General features: G+C 39.2%; 1 pseudogene; it reads left to right on the forward strand.

Annotated features, from left to right (window-relative positions):
• The first annotated feature begins 7618 nt into the window (after window positions 1-7618).
• Window positions 7619-8752, forward strand: LOC133755156 (NIF3-like protein 1; annotated as a pseudogene).
• The last annotated feature ends 7987 nt before the right edge of the window (window positions 8753-16739 follow it).

Below are 16739 nucleotides of genomic sequence, written 5' to 3' on the forward strand. Positions count from 1 at the left end.
CTCTGTCTCTCTCTCCCACTGTCCACTCTGCCTGTCAAAAAATATATACATTAATTATTTTTCTTTTAGTACATCATAGTGACAAAAGTGCAGTAGTAGCACATTTATAGTCTGTTCTGGAGTCCTTATTAAAATATTTATTTGTATTTTTCTTGAATCTGTTCTGCTTTCTTAGTTTCTTTTTTAAAAATTATTGATTTACTTATCTGAAAGTCAGACTTTCCAGAAGAGAGGGAGGGAGAAGGGGAGAGAGGGAGACAGGGAGAGTATAAAGCACTGTTTGAAGATTACTTTTACAGTTAATTCTCATAGTACAACACATTAATGACAGAGGTCCTACATGGGGAACAAGTGCACAGTGACTCCTGTTGTTGATTTAACAATTGACACTCGCATTTATGATGTCAGTGATCACCCGAGGCTCTTGTCATGAGCTGCCAAAGCTATGGAAGTCTCTTGAGTTCACAAACTCTGACCTTATTTAGACAAGGCCAAAATCAAACTGGAAGTTCTCTCCTCCCTTCAGAGAAAGGTACCTCCTTCTTTGATGGCCCCTTCTTTCCACCAGGATCTCACTCACAGAGATCTTTCATTTAGGTCATTTTTTGCCGGTGTCTTGGCTTTCCATGCCTGAGAAACTCTCATGGGCTTTTTAGCAAGATCTGAATGCCTTAAGGGCTGATTCTGAGGCCAGAGCACTGTTTAGGGCATTTGTAATTCTATGAGTCTGCTGTGTATCCTACTTCCCATGTTGGATCATTCTCTGCTTTTTAATTCTATCAATTATTATTATCAGGCACTGATCTTATTTATGTAATCTCTTTGACAGTTAATCCTATCTTTATGATCAATTATGGACTTAAACTGATCACTTTGACTAGTAAGATGGCATTGGTACCTGCCAACTTAATGGGATTTGGAGTCCATGATTCATAGCAAGAGAACAAGTTTTTCAAATGTTGTTTAGTTAAAAGCATATCCATGGGGTTTTGTATATTTTTTCTTATTTAATCTTTGAAGTACACCTCTACTTATAGATTGAATTCCTGATTCCATGTGAGGAGAAATGTAGGTCAAAGTTTTAGTAATATAACAAAATTGCCTTGCAAAATATAACATGGCAAGAATTTGCATTCATATGTACTTCTTTTCAAAGCTCAGAATCCTAAACATGTACATCTTTAGTGGTACGTATCAGATGCAAATTTTATCTGGAGTATCACCTTCTAGCTTATTCACACTATTGTTCTATATGACTCATTTATAGTACTGCAAGGGGATTCCCCCTCTATTGGACCCACTTCCAATAACACCAACCTCTTATTCATATTTTCCAGTTCACTGTAGTTATTCATTTAATCATACATTAAAAAAGACTCTAAATTCTCATTCACCACATCTTCTGGTTAAGGATGTAAGCTTGGTAACTCCAAACATTTGCAGATCCTGTGGCTGCTTCTGACAGAGCATATGACTAGTGTATTTATACTGGTATAACTAAACTCATCTTTACAAAATCACTTAATATGTGTATCTTTCTATATCTAAAAGTTGCACAATTTTTGACCATGAATACTTTATATAATCATGCATGGATTGAGTATTTTCACATATTCAGATCACCATTCCCTGTTCATGTGGAATAGATAATATTACATAATGTCTCTACTGATGCCATAAGATTTATACATAGGGGCTGGCACTGTGGCATAGTGGGTAAAGCCACTGCCTGCAGTGCCAGCATCCCATATGGGAACCAGTTCAAGTCCTGGCTACTCCACTTCCAATTCATTTCAATAATAATTTTATTTTGCACATTGGAATCGAAGGGTGAACCCAATCACAACTCTCTCCATTCATCTTCTCTTCCAGTTATGACCATAAGTACATCTATATATTTCCAAGATCAAAGAAAATTAATTTTTCTCCAGTAAGGTGATTACTTAATTATTCTTAAGCTTATTTTCAGTCTTCTCTTATTTTTAATTCAACTTTCTGCAAACTCTTTGAAGTATGCTTTTTATGTTGGTTGCTAAATCTCATGGGCCTGGCACTGTGGAAAAGTGGATAAAGCCACTGCCTGCAGTGCTGGAATCCTATGTAGATGCTTGTTGAAGTCCTGCCTGCTTCACTTCCCATACAGCTTTCTGCTATGGCCTTGGAAAGCAGTGGAAGATGATCCTAGTCCTTGAGACGCTGCAATCACATGAGAGGCCCAGGAGAAGCTCTGGATCCTGGCTTCAGATTATCTCAGCTCTGGCTGTTTGTAGCCATTTGGGGAGTGAACCAGTGGATGGAAGACCTCTCTCACACACACTCTCTCTCTCTCTCTCTCACTCTCTCTCTCTCTCTCCTTCCGCCTCTCTGTAAATCTGCCTTTCAAATAAATAAATATTTAAAAAATCCTTCCCTATTCTCATTAGAAAATAGACATGAACTAAATTTAAAAAAAAATGGGGCCGGTGCTGTGGCATAACTGGTAAGCCTGTTGCTGGCAGTGCTGGCATCCATATGGACACTGGTTCAAGTCCCAGCTGCTCCACTTCCAATTCAGCTCTCTCTATGACCTAGGAAAGCAATAGAAGATGGCCCAAGTCCTTGGGCTCCTGCACCTGCTTGGGAAACCTGGAAGAAGCTCCTGGCTCCTGGCTTCAAATCAGTGCAGCTCCAGCTGTTGCAGCCAGATGGGGAGTGAACCAGTGGATAGAAGACCCCCCTCTCTCTCTGCCACTCCTTCTTTCTCTGTGTAACTCTTTCAAATAAATAAATAAATAAATCTTTAAAAATTTTAAAAATAAGGCTGGCGCTGCAGCTCACTAGGCTGATCCTCTGCCTTGTGGTGCCGGCACACCGGGTACTAGTCCCAGTCAGGGTGCCAGATTCTGTCCCGGTTGCCCCTCTTCCAGGCCAGCTCTCTGCTGTGGCCAGGGAGTGCAGTGGAGGATGGCCCAAGTGCTTGGGCCCTGCACCCCATGGGAGACCAGGAGAAGCACCTGGCTCTTGCCATCGGATCAGCGCAGTGAGCCGGCCGCAGCGCGCCAGCCATGGCAGCCATTGGAGGGTGAACCAATGGCAAAAAGGAAGACCTTTCTCTCTGTCTCTCTCTCTCTCTCTCACTCTCCACTCTGCCTGTCAAAAAAAATTTTAAAAATAAAAAACTTAATAGTCTCATGGTTTTCTAAAGTTCTGTGCTTTTCCTTCTCTTTTTTAAAATTAACACGATATCCTCCAGAAGCTAGTATTCTGTTTTGTTTTAAAGGTTTATTTATTTAATAGGCAGTATTACAGAGAGAGAGGAGGAGACAAGGAGAGAGAGAGAGGGAGGAAGTGGGAGAGAGAGAGACAGAGAGACAGAGAGAGAGAATGAGAATATTCCATCCATTGGTTCACTCACCAATGGCTGCTATGTCCAGGGCTGGGTCAAGCTGAAGCCAGGAGTCAAGATCTTCATGCAATTCTCCCACATGAGTGCACACTCTCAAGTACTTAGGGCATCTTTTGTTGCTTTTCCAGGTATATTAATAAGGAGTGATCAGAAGTAAACCAAGCCAGGACTAGAATCAGTGCCCAAATAGGATGCCAGCACTCCAGGCAGCAGTTTAACCTGCTAAGCCACATGCTACCTCTCCATTTTCCTTCTCTGTTTCCTGAAGATGAGAAAATATGTATTGATCTATTTTCAGTCTTAGTCTATTTTGTATTGTTACAAAACTGGTGTACAATGTGTAATTTATAAAGAAAAAGTGTATCTTGCAGTCATATGAGAAGTCAATGATCAAGAGGCCCCATCAGGAGAGGGCCATATTCCTGTAACTTAACTTGGCAGAAGTCATTACATGGTGAGAGAGTGTAAGAAATAAAACTTATCACCTCAAGGTCCTTTTAAAATTGGTGTCAATCTATTCCTGAGGGTTGAAACTATTGTCTTGGGGATTTTTTTTAAGATTTTGTTTATTTGAGAGGTACAGCTACAGACAGAGAGAGGGAGAGACAGAGAGAAAGATCTTCCATTTGATGGTTCACTCCTCAAATGGCAACAATGGCTGGAGCTTGGCCAGTCTGAACCTGGGAGCTAGGAGCTTCCTCCAGGTCTCCTATATCAATGTAGGGGTCAAAGCACTTGGGTCATTCTCCACTGCTTTCTCAGGTGGCAGAGAGCTAGATTGGAAGAGGATCAGCCAGAACATGAACTGGTAACATATGGGATGCTAGCACCACAGGCAGAGGCTCAGCCCACAGTGCCACAGCACCAGTCCCAGGTATTAGGTTTCCAATACATCATCTGGGATGATACATGTTAAAGTCAGACCATTTTAAAAATTATATTGCATTTTTATTACTATTCCAATTTATTTGGCCTACAAGTAGAATTTTTTATTGTAGTTATTCTATTTCACAGCTATTGAAATTAAATGTCAGTTTTTAATTTTTTTTAATTTAAGGTAAACAGATTTCACATATTTCATATATACAGATTTAGGAACATAGTGATACTTCCCATCGTATCCTCTCTCCCACCCACACATTCTCACTCATCCTTTCTCTCTAATTCCCTGTCTTATTTTTCCTTAAATATCTATTCATTTTTTTATTTGAAAGGCAAAGTTACAAAGACAAAGGAAGGAAGAGACAGAGAAAGATTTTCCATCCACTGGTTTAGTCCCCACATGGCTGCGATGGCTGGAGATGGGCTGGTCCAAAGCCAGGAGCCAGGAGCTTCTTCCAAGTTTCCCATGTGGTTGCAGGGGCTCAAGCCCCTGAGTGATCTGATCTTTCCCAGACACATTAGCAGGGAGCTGGATTGGAAGTGGACCCTCTGGGACTGAAACTGGGCACAGTTCTCCCCACTACTCCACAGTGTCAGCCCTACTTCCTACACTGATCTACTTTCAGTGGACTTTTTACTCTTAAGATTCACCCTATACTTAGTAAAGAGTACAGCACTGTTGTTCAGCAGTAGAGACAAGGGCTGTAAAAAATCATAAACTCTCAAAATGTCAATTTCACTCTTATACATTCCATTTTTTGCTGCTCTATTAGTTACCACAGATCAAGGAGAACATAAGGTGTTTGTCTTTTTGGGATTGGCTTATTTCACTAAATTTAATGGTTTTCAATTGTATTCATTTTGTTGCAAAACAAAGGATTTCATTATATTTTATAGCTGAGTAGTTGTTTATTATAAATACATATATAAGTATGTATATATATATACATTTATATATATATATATATATACATTTTTTTATCCAGTCATCAGTTGATGGACATCTAGGTTGAATCCATATCTTAGCTATTGTTAATTGAGCTCAATGAACATGAGGATACAGAAAGCTCCTTCATATGCCTATTTCTTTTTTTAAGATTTAAATATTTGAAATATAGAGTTACAGAGAGAGGTAGAGACAGAGAGAGAGGTCTTCTACCTGCTGGTTCGCTCCCCAGATGACTTCAATGGCCAGAGCTGAACTGATCTGAAGCCAGAAGCCAGGAGCTTCTTCCAGGTCTCCCATGTGGTGCAGGGGCCCAAGGACTTGGGACATCTTCCACTGCTATCCCAGGCTATAGCAGAGAGCTGGATCGGAAGAGGAGCAGGCAAGACTAGAACTGGTGCCCATATGGGATGCCAGCACTTCAGGCCAGGGCATTAACCTACTGCACCACAGTGCTGGCCCCTTATATGCCTATTTCATTTCACTTAGATTAATTCCCAGGATTAAGATTGCGGAGTCATATGGTATATCTACGTTCAAGTTTCTGAGGTGTCTCCATACGTCTTCCACAATAGCTGTGCTAGTTTATTTTCCCACCAATAGTGGATTAAGATGCCTTTTCCCCACATTCTGGCCAGCATTTGTTGATTGTTGATTTCTGTTTGAGAGCCACTCTGACAGGGGTGAGGTCAAACCTCACTGTGATTGTGATTTGTATTTCTCTGGTGACTAGTGATATTGAGCATTTTTCACTTGCCTGTGGTTTCTAAAATTTTCTCTTTTGATAAGTGCCTGTAGAGCAGCTCACATTGGTTGTCCAGAGAACCAGCTATATCCTGTGCCTTCTTATGCAGTCAGAGTTTCCACAGTCTCAGCACACAGGGCTCCCACTGTCAATGGGTGCAGAGGATTTGATCCACCTTGCTAGACTGTCTCATTCACAGAGAGGCAGAGACATTCCCAGAGCCTCGACAGTTTGAGCACTGAGAGATTGTGGGGAACTCAGTAATATGTGGGTGCACAGACTCTAGTCAATTTGCCCAGCCAGACTCAAAGTCAATGGGAAACATGGAGTTTTCCTTCTGTTAGAATCTCTGGATCACACACATGCACAATAGCCACCAACCAAATGCTTCCAATTCTCCCCATCCGTTGCAAGTTGCATGCATTCAAGCTGCTGCCACTGGTACTGTTAGAAGATGGCATCTTGTCTCAGCCAGGTGCTGAGCATGTGCACAAGAGCTTCTGCATCTTCTGTTTCTGTCCAAAATGGTGCCCACTTTCTCTCAACTGATTATTGGGCACCATTGTTTAGTGAATGTAGTGAGAGAAACATGCCCCCCTTGTTTTTTACTGGGTCAGTGGGTACACTTTCCCCCTCAGAGCTCCAGGCCAGACTCACATCAGTCTCCCTATGTCTATATCACCAGTGGTATGGGTTGCTGCAGTCTGATCTCACCTCACTCTCCAAAGCCGGTGCTTTCTCCTCCTCTTGGCTGCTGGCATCCTGTTGTGTCTGTGTTCATGCTGCATGTCTGCATCTTCCACACAGATCCATGGCATTTCTCTCCTGTAGAATTTCCACCACAGTTTTCTCTAACTCTTCCTCAATAATGTGCTTCCAACATTTTTTGAAACTAGTTACCACTAGTATATGTGCTTCCCTATTCCACCATCTTGGAATCTTCCAACATGCATGCTTTTTATGGAATTTTAGGTATATAAAATCTGGAGATACTCTATTGAAAAATGCTAACATGGCATCCCAAGAGTATCCCTGCATTAAGAGGAACATAGTTAATATCATTGAATTATTTTTCAATTGTTCATTTGTTAGTGACACATGATCTTTCTTTGGAATTCTGTAATTTATTTGGATAAAAATTCTTAAAATTATGTTATCTTTACTAACTTTATTTCTTTTTACAAAATCAGTAGCAAATGAATGTCTTCATGAAACCAAGTTGTGTTTAATCTTTACCAATTAATAAATTGTGAGTGCCCTTTCAAGAATGTCTTTCCAAAAACATTGTGAGGTGGAGAGCGGCAAGATGGCGGAATAGGAAGGGAGCACACTGATAGTCCGGGAAAGGACAGCTTAATAAAAGTGGAGATACTGCAGGTTCAAGGAAGTGTAGGGGAAAAAACAGCAGAGGAAACTATTCCAGAACTAGTGATTCACAGTGGACCTGCGTGGAGAGCGTGGGAGCCCAAGTTCGGGACACCAGCGGCAGAATCAATGCACCAGCACTGGAACACGAGGTGAGCCGAACCTCAATAGCTTGAGACACTGGCGGGCAAGCAGAAAGAGGAGACTAGAGGGAACGAGGCTTGAAACTCCGTGGGGAAAAGTTCACCAGGCTAACTAGAAGAGAGAGAGAGAGAGAGGAAAAAAAAGTGACCAATATGGACACGAGTTTCTCTCATCTTGCTAATGCCTGGTCCCCATGACAGTCTGGTTTATGTAATCTCTGAACTGCAATTCTTCCTGTTCCTTCATGGGTCTGAAGACTCATTTCCTCCTTGAATGACTTTACATCCCTGTCGTCTGCTGAGAGTTGGGACAATATTGGATTGCTGGTGGAACCAAGCCCACCAAAAACTATAAATACATTCTTCCTGACCAATGACTTGACTGAGAAGGTGATGGAGGAGGCTCTGCATAAGAAGGCAGGTCTCATCTTTTCCTACATTCCACCTATTTTCCTACACATAAAGCATATTACCTGGATGTCCTGAAAGGAGCACCTGGTGTTCTGGGCTTTGGAGATCACAGTTGGCATCTACTCTCTTCACACAGCCTATGATGCTGCACCCCAGGGATTGAAAAAGTGGTTTTCCAAAGGGCTTAGAGCCTGCACATCCAGGCATATATATCCTTCCAAAACTCATGGCTATCCTATAGAGGGTACCACTGAGTACAATTCAACATTAAGCATACCCAAGATATGGATAAAGTTGTGTCTGCAGTGAGAGAAGTTGAAGGTGTTCCTGTCACTTCTTTTTCTGCTAGGATTGATGAAGAGAAAAATAAGGATCAGCCTGGATTGTACAGAGAAGACTTTGATACAGGTGGTGGCTCAGCTCTCTCAAAACAGATAACTTTACCAGAGAACTGAAATTCTTTCACAGCAGAAGCCTTTGCTCTACATACTGGAATGGGTCAATCATGCACCCTGGATGAATCTGTTGCCCTGGCAACCATGATTGAGTGAGTCAAAAGACACCTCAAACTAATTCATATTTACTTAGTAGCTCTTGGGGTAGGAAGGACCTTAGCATCATGAGTCAAAGCGTTGGCCCTGTGTGCTGGTTCTGAGAGCAGGGTGTGGAAGCAGACCTGTACCTCAACAGGTGGAATGTCCCATTATGATGGTCTGGATGCTACTTCCTAAGGAATAAATGCCATCCTCTGTGAACACAGTAATACTGAATGAGGCTTTCCTACTGACCTTTGTGATATTCTGGGTGCCCACTTGGAGAATAAGATCAATATTATCCTGTCAGAGACGGACAGGGATCTTCTTTGTGTGGTATAAGGCATACAGACACATCAAGATGATACAACCTAGAGATTGCATCTCCACTCATGTGGATGTGTAACATAAGTCAGTGGAGTCGACATATCATTCTGGAAGAGTATCTTAAGATGCATGAGGATGCTTCAAAAAGTTCATGGACATGTTTATTTTGAGAAAACTGCATACATTAAAAAATTCACAAAATAAATAACTTTTAACTCCATTTTCTGCAAACCTTTTTAACTGCCCTTATATTATCTTTTCTAGTTTATCTGGTTCAACAAATGTTTTATTGTTCATAAGGAAATAACTGAACTACCATAATGAAAAACAAATATTAAGAAAGATCAACTAAAATCAGTTGACTAAAGATTCTTGGGAAGTAACCAAGTAATTCTCTCCTTAGTTTAATTATAGTTGGGATATGTTAACGTAGATGTCTCTGCCATTGGTTAGTTTTAAAATGTCCTTTAAAACTTGGAATTGAACACCTATTTTTAGGCAGTAGCCAGTTTGGGATGATATGGTCTGTCTCTGTGTCCATGTTCTGTAGATCCACCTAAATTCCAGTCTTTCACCTCAGTTTTAGAATCAACATGAGATTTATTAGGAGGAATTTTTAAAAATGATTGGTATTCATATTACTATGTCTTTATTGCTTTTCATTTTATAAAAATAAACCAAATCATAACATTAGTCCAAGCCCTAATCCTTACCTTGGCCCTAGCTCTAGCCTTAGTCTTAGTCCTAGCCCTAACCCTAAACCTAATCCTAGATCTAAACCAATTCTGAAGCCTAATACTAGGTCTATCCCTAGACAAAGCATTAACCCTAAACTTGGCCCTCATCTTAACCATAACCTTACCTTAATTCTATACTTAGCCAAAATCCTAACTGTATCCTAACATGGTGCTTTAACCCAATCTAAACTCTAATCCTATCCCTAAAGTTAGCCTTAATAACTCAAGCATTAACCTTAATCCTAATATGAGCCCCACCTCTAACTGTAACACTAATACCAAAACTTAACCTAACCCTGCCTTAACCCTAACCCTAACCCTGGCCTAAAACCTATCCATAGTCCTAACTTTAACTATCACACTAGCTCTAACCATAGTCCTAACTCTGGCTCTAACTCTAAAATTTACCATAGAACTAAATATAACCCTAATCTTAAACTAATTTTAAATCTCACCCCAACACTAATCCTATCTTTCTCCTTTGGCCTAACCATAAAACAAACTAGCATTCAGTGTGAACTTAAACATAGTCCTGAAGCTAACTTTAATGCTATATCTAACACTAGCCTTAAACTAACCATCATGCTAACCAAAGACTAAGCCTCATCCTAGTGATGATGACCCTAACTTCAACTACAACTTTATATTATATATAACCAGAGCTCTCTCTATATATTATATATAGATATATAACCATATACATTTATAACCATATATATGTATATTGTATATATTATATATATAATGTATATAAAACCACAGCTCTAACTCTATCTCTAGCCCTACACCTAAACTTATCCCTAATCCTAGCTCTATCCCTAGGCCTAACAATAGTCAACCCTATCTATAACTGTAATCACAAATCTAATCCTAAATATAACACTAGTCCTAGACCTAATCCTTATTCTAACCCTAAAGCTAAACATAACTCTATGTCTAGCCCTAACCCTAAGCCTAGCCCTAACCATAACCCTAACAATGGCTTTTAATCTAACCCAGACCTAAGCCTAAACTTAACAGAACCCTAATCCTAAAACTAGCCCTGACTCTTGCCATAAGCCTAATACTAGCACCGACACTAAACATAAACCTAGCTCTAAATCTTACCCTAACCCCAACTCTAACAATAGCCTTAATAATAACGTTCATTCTAAACCTTAACACCAGTCCTAACTCTCATCCTAGTCCTAATAATAACCCTAATACTTATCCTATATCTAGCCCTACACTTACTTCTAACCCTAAATGACAGAATTTGCATTCACATGAACTGTGAGGATTTATATACACTTGAGTAACTGAAATGGTCAGAGAAACAGAAAGAGAGCCCAAGCCCTTTTGTGTTTGAATGGTGCCATCATTAGTCACCAATTCTGAAAACACCCCATTTTCAAGCAAATTGTTGTTAAAGTTCTAGGTGTCACTGTGGTGATACATATGGGGAGGCTTGTGGTTTAGGATGAGGAAAAACTGCAACTTGGCAAAAAAAATTCAGAAAACATCAGTTATTGAAGACATAGAATGGCCGGCGCCGTGGTTTAATAGACTAATCCTCCGCCTTGCGGCGCCGGCACACCGGGTTCTAGTCCTGGTCGGGGCACCGGATTCTATCCCGGTTGCCCCTCTTCCAGGCCAGCTCTCTGCTATGGCCCGGGAAGGCAGTGGAGGATGGCCCAAGTGCTTGGGCCCTGCACCCACATGGGAGACAAGGAGAAGCATCTGGCTCCTGCCTTTGGATCAGCGCAGCGCGCCGGCCACAGCAGCCATTGGAGGGTGAACCAATGGCAAAGGAAGACCTTTCTCTCTGTCTCTCTCAGTCTCACTATCCACTCCGCCTGTCAAAAAAAAAAAAAAGACTAATAGAGACTTTATGAGTAACTGCAATGGATTGGCCCTCTAGTCCTAGTATAAAATTTGTAACAGGAGGAAAGCAAACAAAATGCTGAAAATGTATCATTTGAAACATAGTAAGTGAAAAAATAAATATAGAAGGAAGATCAAATGAATTTTATTGTCTACAGATAAAAAAAATGAGCTGAATGCCAACAGTGGCTGTGTTCTATGATGAAAGATAATATCTGAGTAGTACTTGTGGAAATAAACTGCATCCTCTCAGGAAGGCCTGGAAAAGTGATGCTCACAGTCAAGCATTTAGATGTAATGGGTAAAACACTCCACAGAAAAAGAAAACCTTGAATTTGATCCCAAGTCCAGCTCTAAATAACTCTTCAAACCACAAAAGAGAAAACAGGCATTTTGCATTTTTCCCCATCAGAATAGCAGCAAAATATGCAGTCATGGGAACAGAGAGGAAAGGGAGGACTGAGAAACAGTGAGCAAACCTAAATCTGTTTGTGATTTAATGGTGCTGTGATTTTGCACCTGTTCTCAAAACTGCCCATTTTAAAATAACTTTATCTTTTTATCTTCTTGTGGTGCATTGGCTTTGGGAAGTGGGTTGGCATGGGGACACAGTCACCTTGTGGGCTGCCTTAGATGCTAGAACTGAAGGCATCAAGATCGGCAATGGGGTCCAGCTCTGAGATTAGACCCGAGAACCCTGGGGCTGGCTGAGGTATCTCAGCTTCCAAGCAGGTCCTGGAGGCTGGGGGTGCCTCATCTTGCCAGGCTCTGCTAGATTTCCCCAGGTGCCAAAGTTTGTGCTGTAGGACAGGGTGCTGATGCTTCCCTGCCCCCATTCCTGGCCTTCTCCTACCACTTGCCTCATAGCAAGCAGTGCTGGTTTCTTTAGTGAATTCACTATTGTGTACATGGCGATTTAATTTTCTGACTTTGTGTTGACTCTGAAACCAGATGCTGTGGAATTATATGGACTTATTATATTTATCCAGAGTAACTGAAATGCTGTTTGTAAAAATTCACCTGAGTATTTATTTTAAATACATAATTCAAGGTTTAGATGGTTACATTTTTAGATGCTTAATTTTGGTAGCAACCACAATATTTTGACAAAACTATTTGTAGAAATTTCTTTCAACCATGAATTCATATAATATAAAATGTGTGTTGTGTTGATGTTATCATTTGCTGCTGACACTGTAAGTTCATGAAAACTGAGGAACTCACTAGCAAAACCTGCCCAATTCAGTAAGAGGTGGAGCTCACTTGTGCTTTTCATTCCTTCCCAGCAGATCTCTCCCAGACTTGTTTCCATTAAATAAAAGATTCTTTTTTTGCTATGTTTTATGTTTTCAGGTGGGAATGCTGCTTTCATTTTATAACCATAATGCTCTTCACAAGTGCCAGTAATGGGAGGATTGCATAAATGCTGAGATCCCTTTCAATGCCAGCTCAGTAAACTAGAATAAACAGGAAATCAGATGTCATTTAAGGGATTTTTTTCCTAAATGTACAAGGTTTTATATATATAATATATGTTATTATATTTATACAATTATATATTATATTATATTCATTTGTTATTAATATATTATATAATATTTATTTATTATATATACACATATATATAATAAAAGAACAAGCACTTGCCAAAAACAAATACAGTGCCAATCTTAAGTGATTTGGAGTGCTAGTTTATTGTGTTTTATATCTCAGCATATCAATTATATTCTTTTGTATGCATCAATATTACATAAGAATGTAAAATAGTCTTTACAAAAGAGAAGTAAATATAAGAAAAGTAAATATTACTAATATGTAGCAGTACATATTTATTATTTGCAAATGGTTCAAAGATTACAAGGCCCATTTTTTATGATTAAACTTTTATTTAATGAATATAAATTTCCAAAGTACAGCTTATGGGTTATAATGGCTTCCCCCCTCCCAAAACTTCCCTCCCACCCACAACCCTCCCCTTTCCTGCTCCCTCTCCCCTTCCAATCACATCAAGATTCATTTTCAATTCTCTTTATAAACAGAAGATCAGTTTAGTATATATTAGGTAAAGATTTCAACAGTTTGCCACCATATAGCAACACAAAGTGAAAAAAAAATACTGTTGGAGTACTAGTTATAGCATTAAATAAGAGTGTACAGCACATTAAAGACAGAGATCCTACATGATATTTTTTTTAAAATTAATTAATTTTCTATGCCATTTCCAATTTAACACCGGGTTTTTTTTTTTTCATTTCCAATTATCTTTATATACAGAAGCTCGATTCAGTATATAATTAGTAAAGATCTCATCAGTTTGTACCCACGCAGAAACACAAACTGTAAAAATACTGTTTCAGTACTAGTTATAGCATCACTGCACATTAGACAACATATTAAGGACAGATCCCACATGGGATGTAAGTACAAAGTGACTTCTGTTGCTGACTTAACAATTTGACACTCCTGTTCATGGCGTCAGTAATCTCCCTAGGCTCTAGTCATGAGTTGCCAGGGCTGTGGAAGCCTTCAGAGTGGGCTGACTTTGATCTTATTCCAATAGGGTCATAGTCAAAGTGGAAGTTCTCTCCTCCCTTCAGAGAAAGGTACCTCCTTCTTTGATTACAAGGCCCATTATTAATAAGATAACAATACATGTGAATTATGACTTAGCAACATAGAGTGTAAAGGAAGTTACATATTTATATTAAAAATACACGTGCAAATACATACCAGTCTCTCTCAAGTGCTCACCATACACTGCTTCAGAAGCAGGAGGCATGAAGCTGTAGCAGTTTGAGTATACACAACATACTGAAATCTCTCAAGCATAAAAACTGTACCTAAATTGCCATAATATTTTCTTTCTTCAAGTGTTTGGGTCTGAACTCAAAGAAAATAATGAACACCAATGATTTTCATTCTATGAAAATATAAACAGTTTAACAGTTGTAAAAATCTTGAAGAATATGGAGTTTATGAGAATGAGAAATGCATTTCATAAAAAAGGCCATAGTGGATCTATTTCTTTGGGGCTGTATATTTTTTAATTTAAGATCTCTGTCTCTTTTTCTTCCCCCTCCCTCTTTGTAACTCTGCCTTTCGATTAAGTAAACCAATCTTTAAAAACAGTGCTGTACACTCTTATTTAATGCTATAACTAGTACTCCAACAGTATTTTTTTTCACTTTGTGTTGCTATATGGGGGCATATAAGCTGTACTTTGGAAATTTATATTCATTAAATAAAAGTTTAATAAAAAAAACAGATGGACAGATGTGACTGCACATACCCAAAAGAATAGATACACAAAGGGAGAATGTTGGATACATGTAGTCTCCAAGTGCAGGATTAGAATGATACTGAACAATCAGTGGTAGGATGACAGCTGCACTGCAGTTATTTTCAGATCAGTGGCAACCCTCAATTCCACAATCCAACTTGCAAAAGTTGGAATTTAGAATTCTCTTTTCCCACTCAAGGATTACCTGAGCCACACATACTGAAAAGGAACTAAGAAGGAGGATCTTCAAGCACATATAGTCATCATTCAATTTCAAAGTCAGAGCTTCAAATGCTAAGGTTAGTCTGAAAGATACCAGGCCCTTTTAGCTTCTTAGGGAACACACACTATATTTTTATTTTTTAAGAAATCTTTTATTTAATAAATATAAATTTCATAGGTACAACTTTTGGAATATAGCAATTCTTCCTCCCATATCCACCCTCCCAACCCCGGGTCATCCTACCTCCTACTGCCTCTCCTATCCCATTCATCATTAAGATTAATTTTTAATTGTCTTTATATACAAAAGATCAACTCTATACTAAGTAAAGATTTTAACAGTTTGCACCCACACAGACACACAAAGCACAAAGTAATGTTTGAAGACAAGTTTTACTATTAATTCTCATAGTACAATTCATTAAGAACAGAGGTTCTACATGTGGAGCAAGTGCACAGTGACTCCTGTTGTTGATTGAACAATTGAAACTCTTTTTTTAACTTTTATTTAATGAATATAAATTTTCAAAGTGCAGCTTATGGACTACAATGGCTTCCACCCCCCATAGCTTCCCCCCCACCCACAACCCTCCCCTTTCCCGCTTCCTCTCCCCTTCCATTCACATCAAGATTCATTTTCAATACTCATTATATACAGAAGATCAGTTTAGCATATATTAAGTAAAGATTTCAACAATTTGCAATCACATAGAAACACAGAGAGAAAAATACTGTTTGAGTACTAGTTATAGCATTAAATCACAATGTACAGCAGATTAGGAAGAGATCCTACATGAGGAGTAAGTGCACAGTGACTCCTGTTGTTGACTTAACAAATTGACACTTTTGTTTATGGCATCAGTAATCACCCTAGGCTCTTATCACGAGTTGCCAAGGCTATGGAAGCCTTTTGAGTTCACCAACTCTGATCATATTTAGACAAGGTCATAGGCAAAGTGAAAGTTCTGTCCTCCCTTCACAGAAAGGTACCTCCTTCCTTGATGACCTGTTCTTTCCACTATGCTCTCACTCGCAGAGATTTTTCATTTAGGTCATTTTTTTGCCAGAGTGTCTTGGCTTTCCATGCCTGAAATACTCTCATGGACTTTTTAGCCAGATCTGCATGCCTTAAGGGCTGATTCTGAGGCCAGAGTGCTGTTTAGGACATCTGCCACTCTATGAGTCTGCTGTGTATCTCGCTTCCCATGTTGGATCGTTCCCTCCCTTTTTTATTCTATCCATTAGTATTTGCAGCCACTAGTCTTGTTTATGTGATCCCTTTGGCTCTTAGTCCTATCATTATGATCAATTGTGAACAGAAATTGATCACTTGGACTAGTGAGATGGCATTGGTACATGCCACCTTGAAGGGATTGAATTGGAATCCCCTGGTATGTTTCTAACTCTACCGTTTGGGGCAAGTCAGCTTGAGCATGTCCCAAATTGCACAGCTCTTCCCTCTCTTATTCCCACTCTTATATTTAACAGTGATCACTTTTCAGTTAAGTTTCAACACTTAATAATAACTGTGTATTGATTACAGTATTCAACCAAAAGTACTAAGTAGAACAAACAAAAATACTAAGAGGGATAACATATTAAATTGTTCATCAACAGTCAGTACAAGGGCTGATCAAGTCACTGTTTCTCAAAGTGTTCATTTCACTTTAACAGGTTTCCTTTTTGGTGCTTGATTAGTTGTCACTGATCAGGGAGAACATATGATATTTGTCCCTTTGGGACTGGCTTATTTCACTCAGCAAAATGCATTCCAAATTCCTAACAGAGATCATTTTTCAGTTAAAATTTAAACACCTAAGAATAATTGTGTGCTTATTACAAAGTTCAACCACTAGTACTAGAACAAAAAAATACTAAAATGGATAAAGTATTACATTGT

Source organism: Lepus europaeus, unplaced genomic scaffold (assembly GCF_033115175.1).
Source record: "Lepus europaeus isolate LE1 unplaced genomic scaffold, mLepTim1.pri SCAFFOLD_3_1, whole genome shotgun sequence".
NCBI lineage: Eukaryota > Metazoa > Chordata > Mammalia > Lagomorpha > Leporidae > Lepus > Lepus europaeus.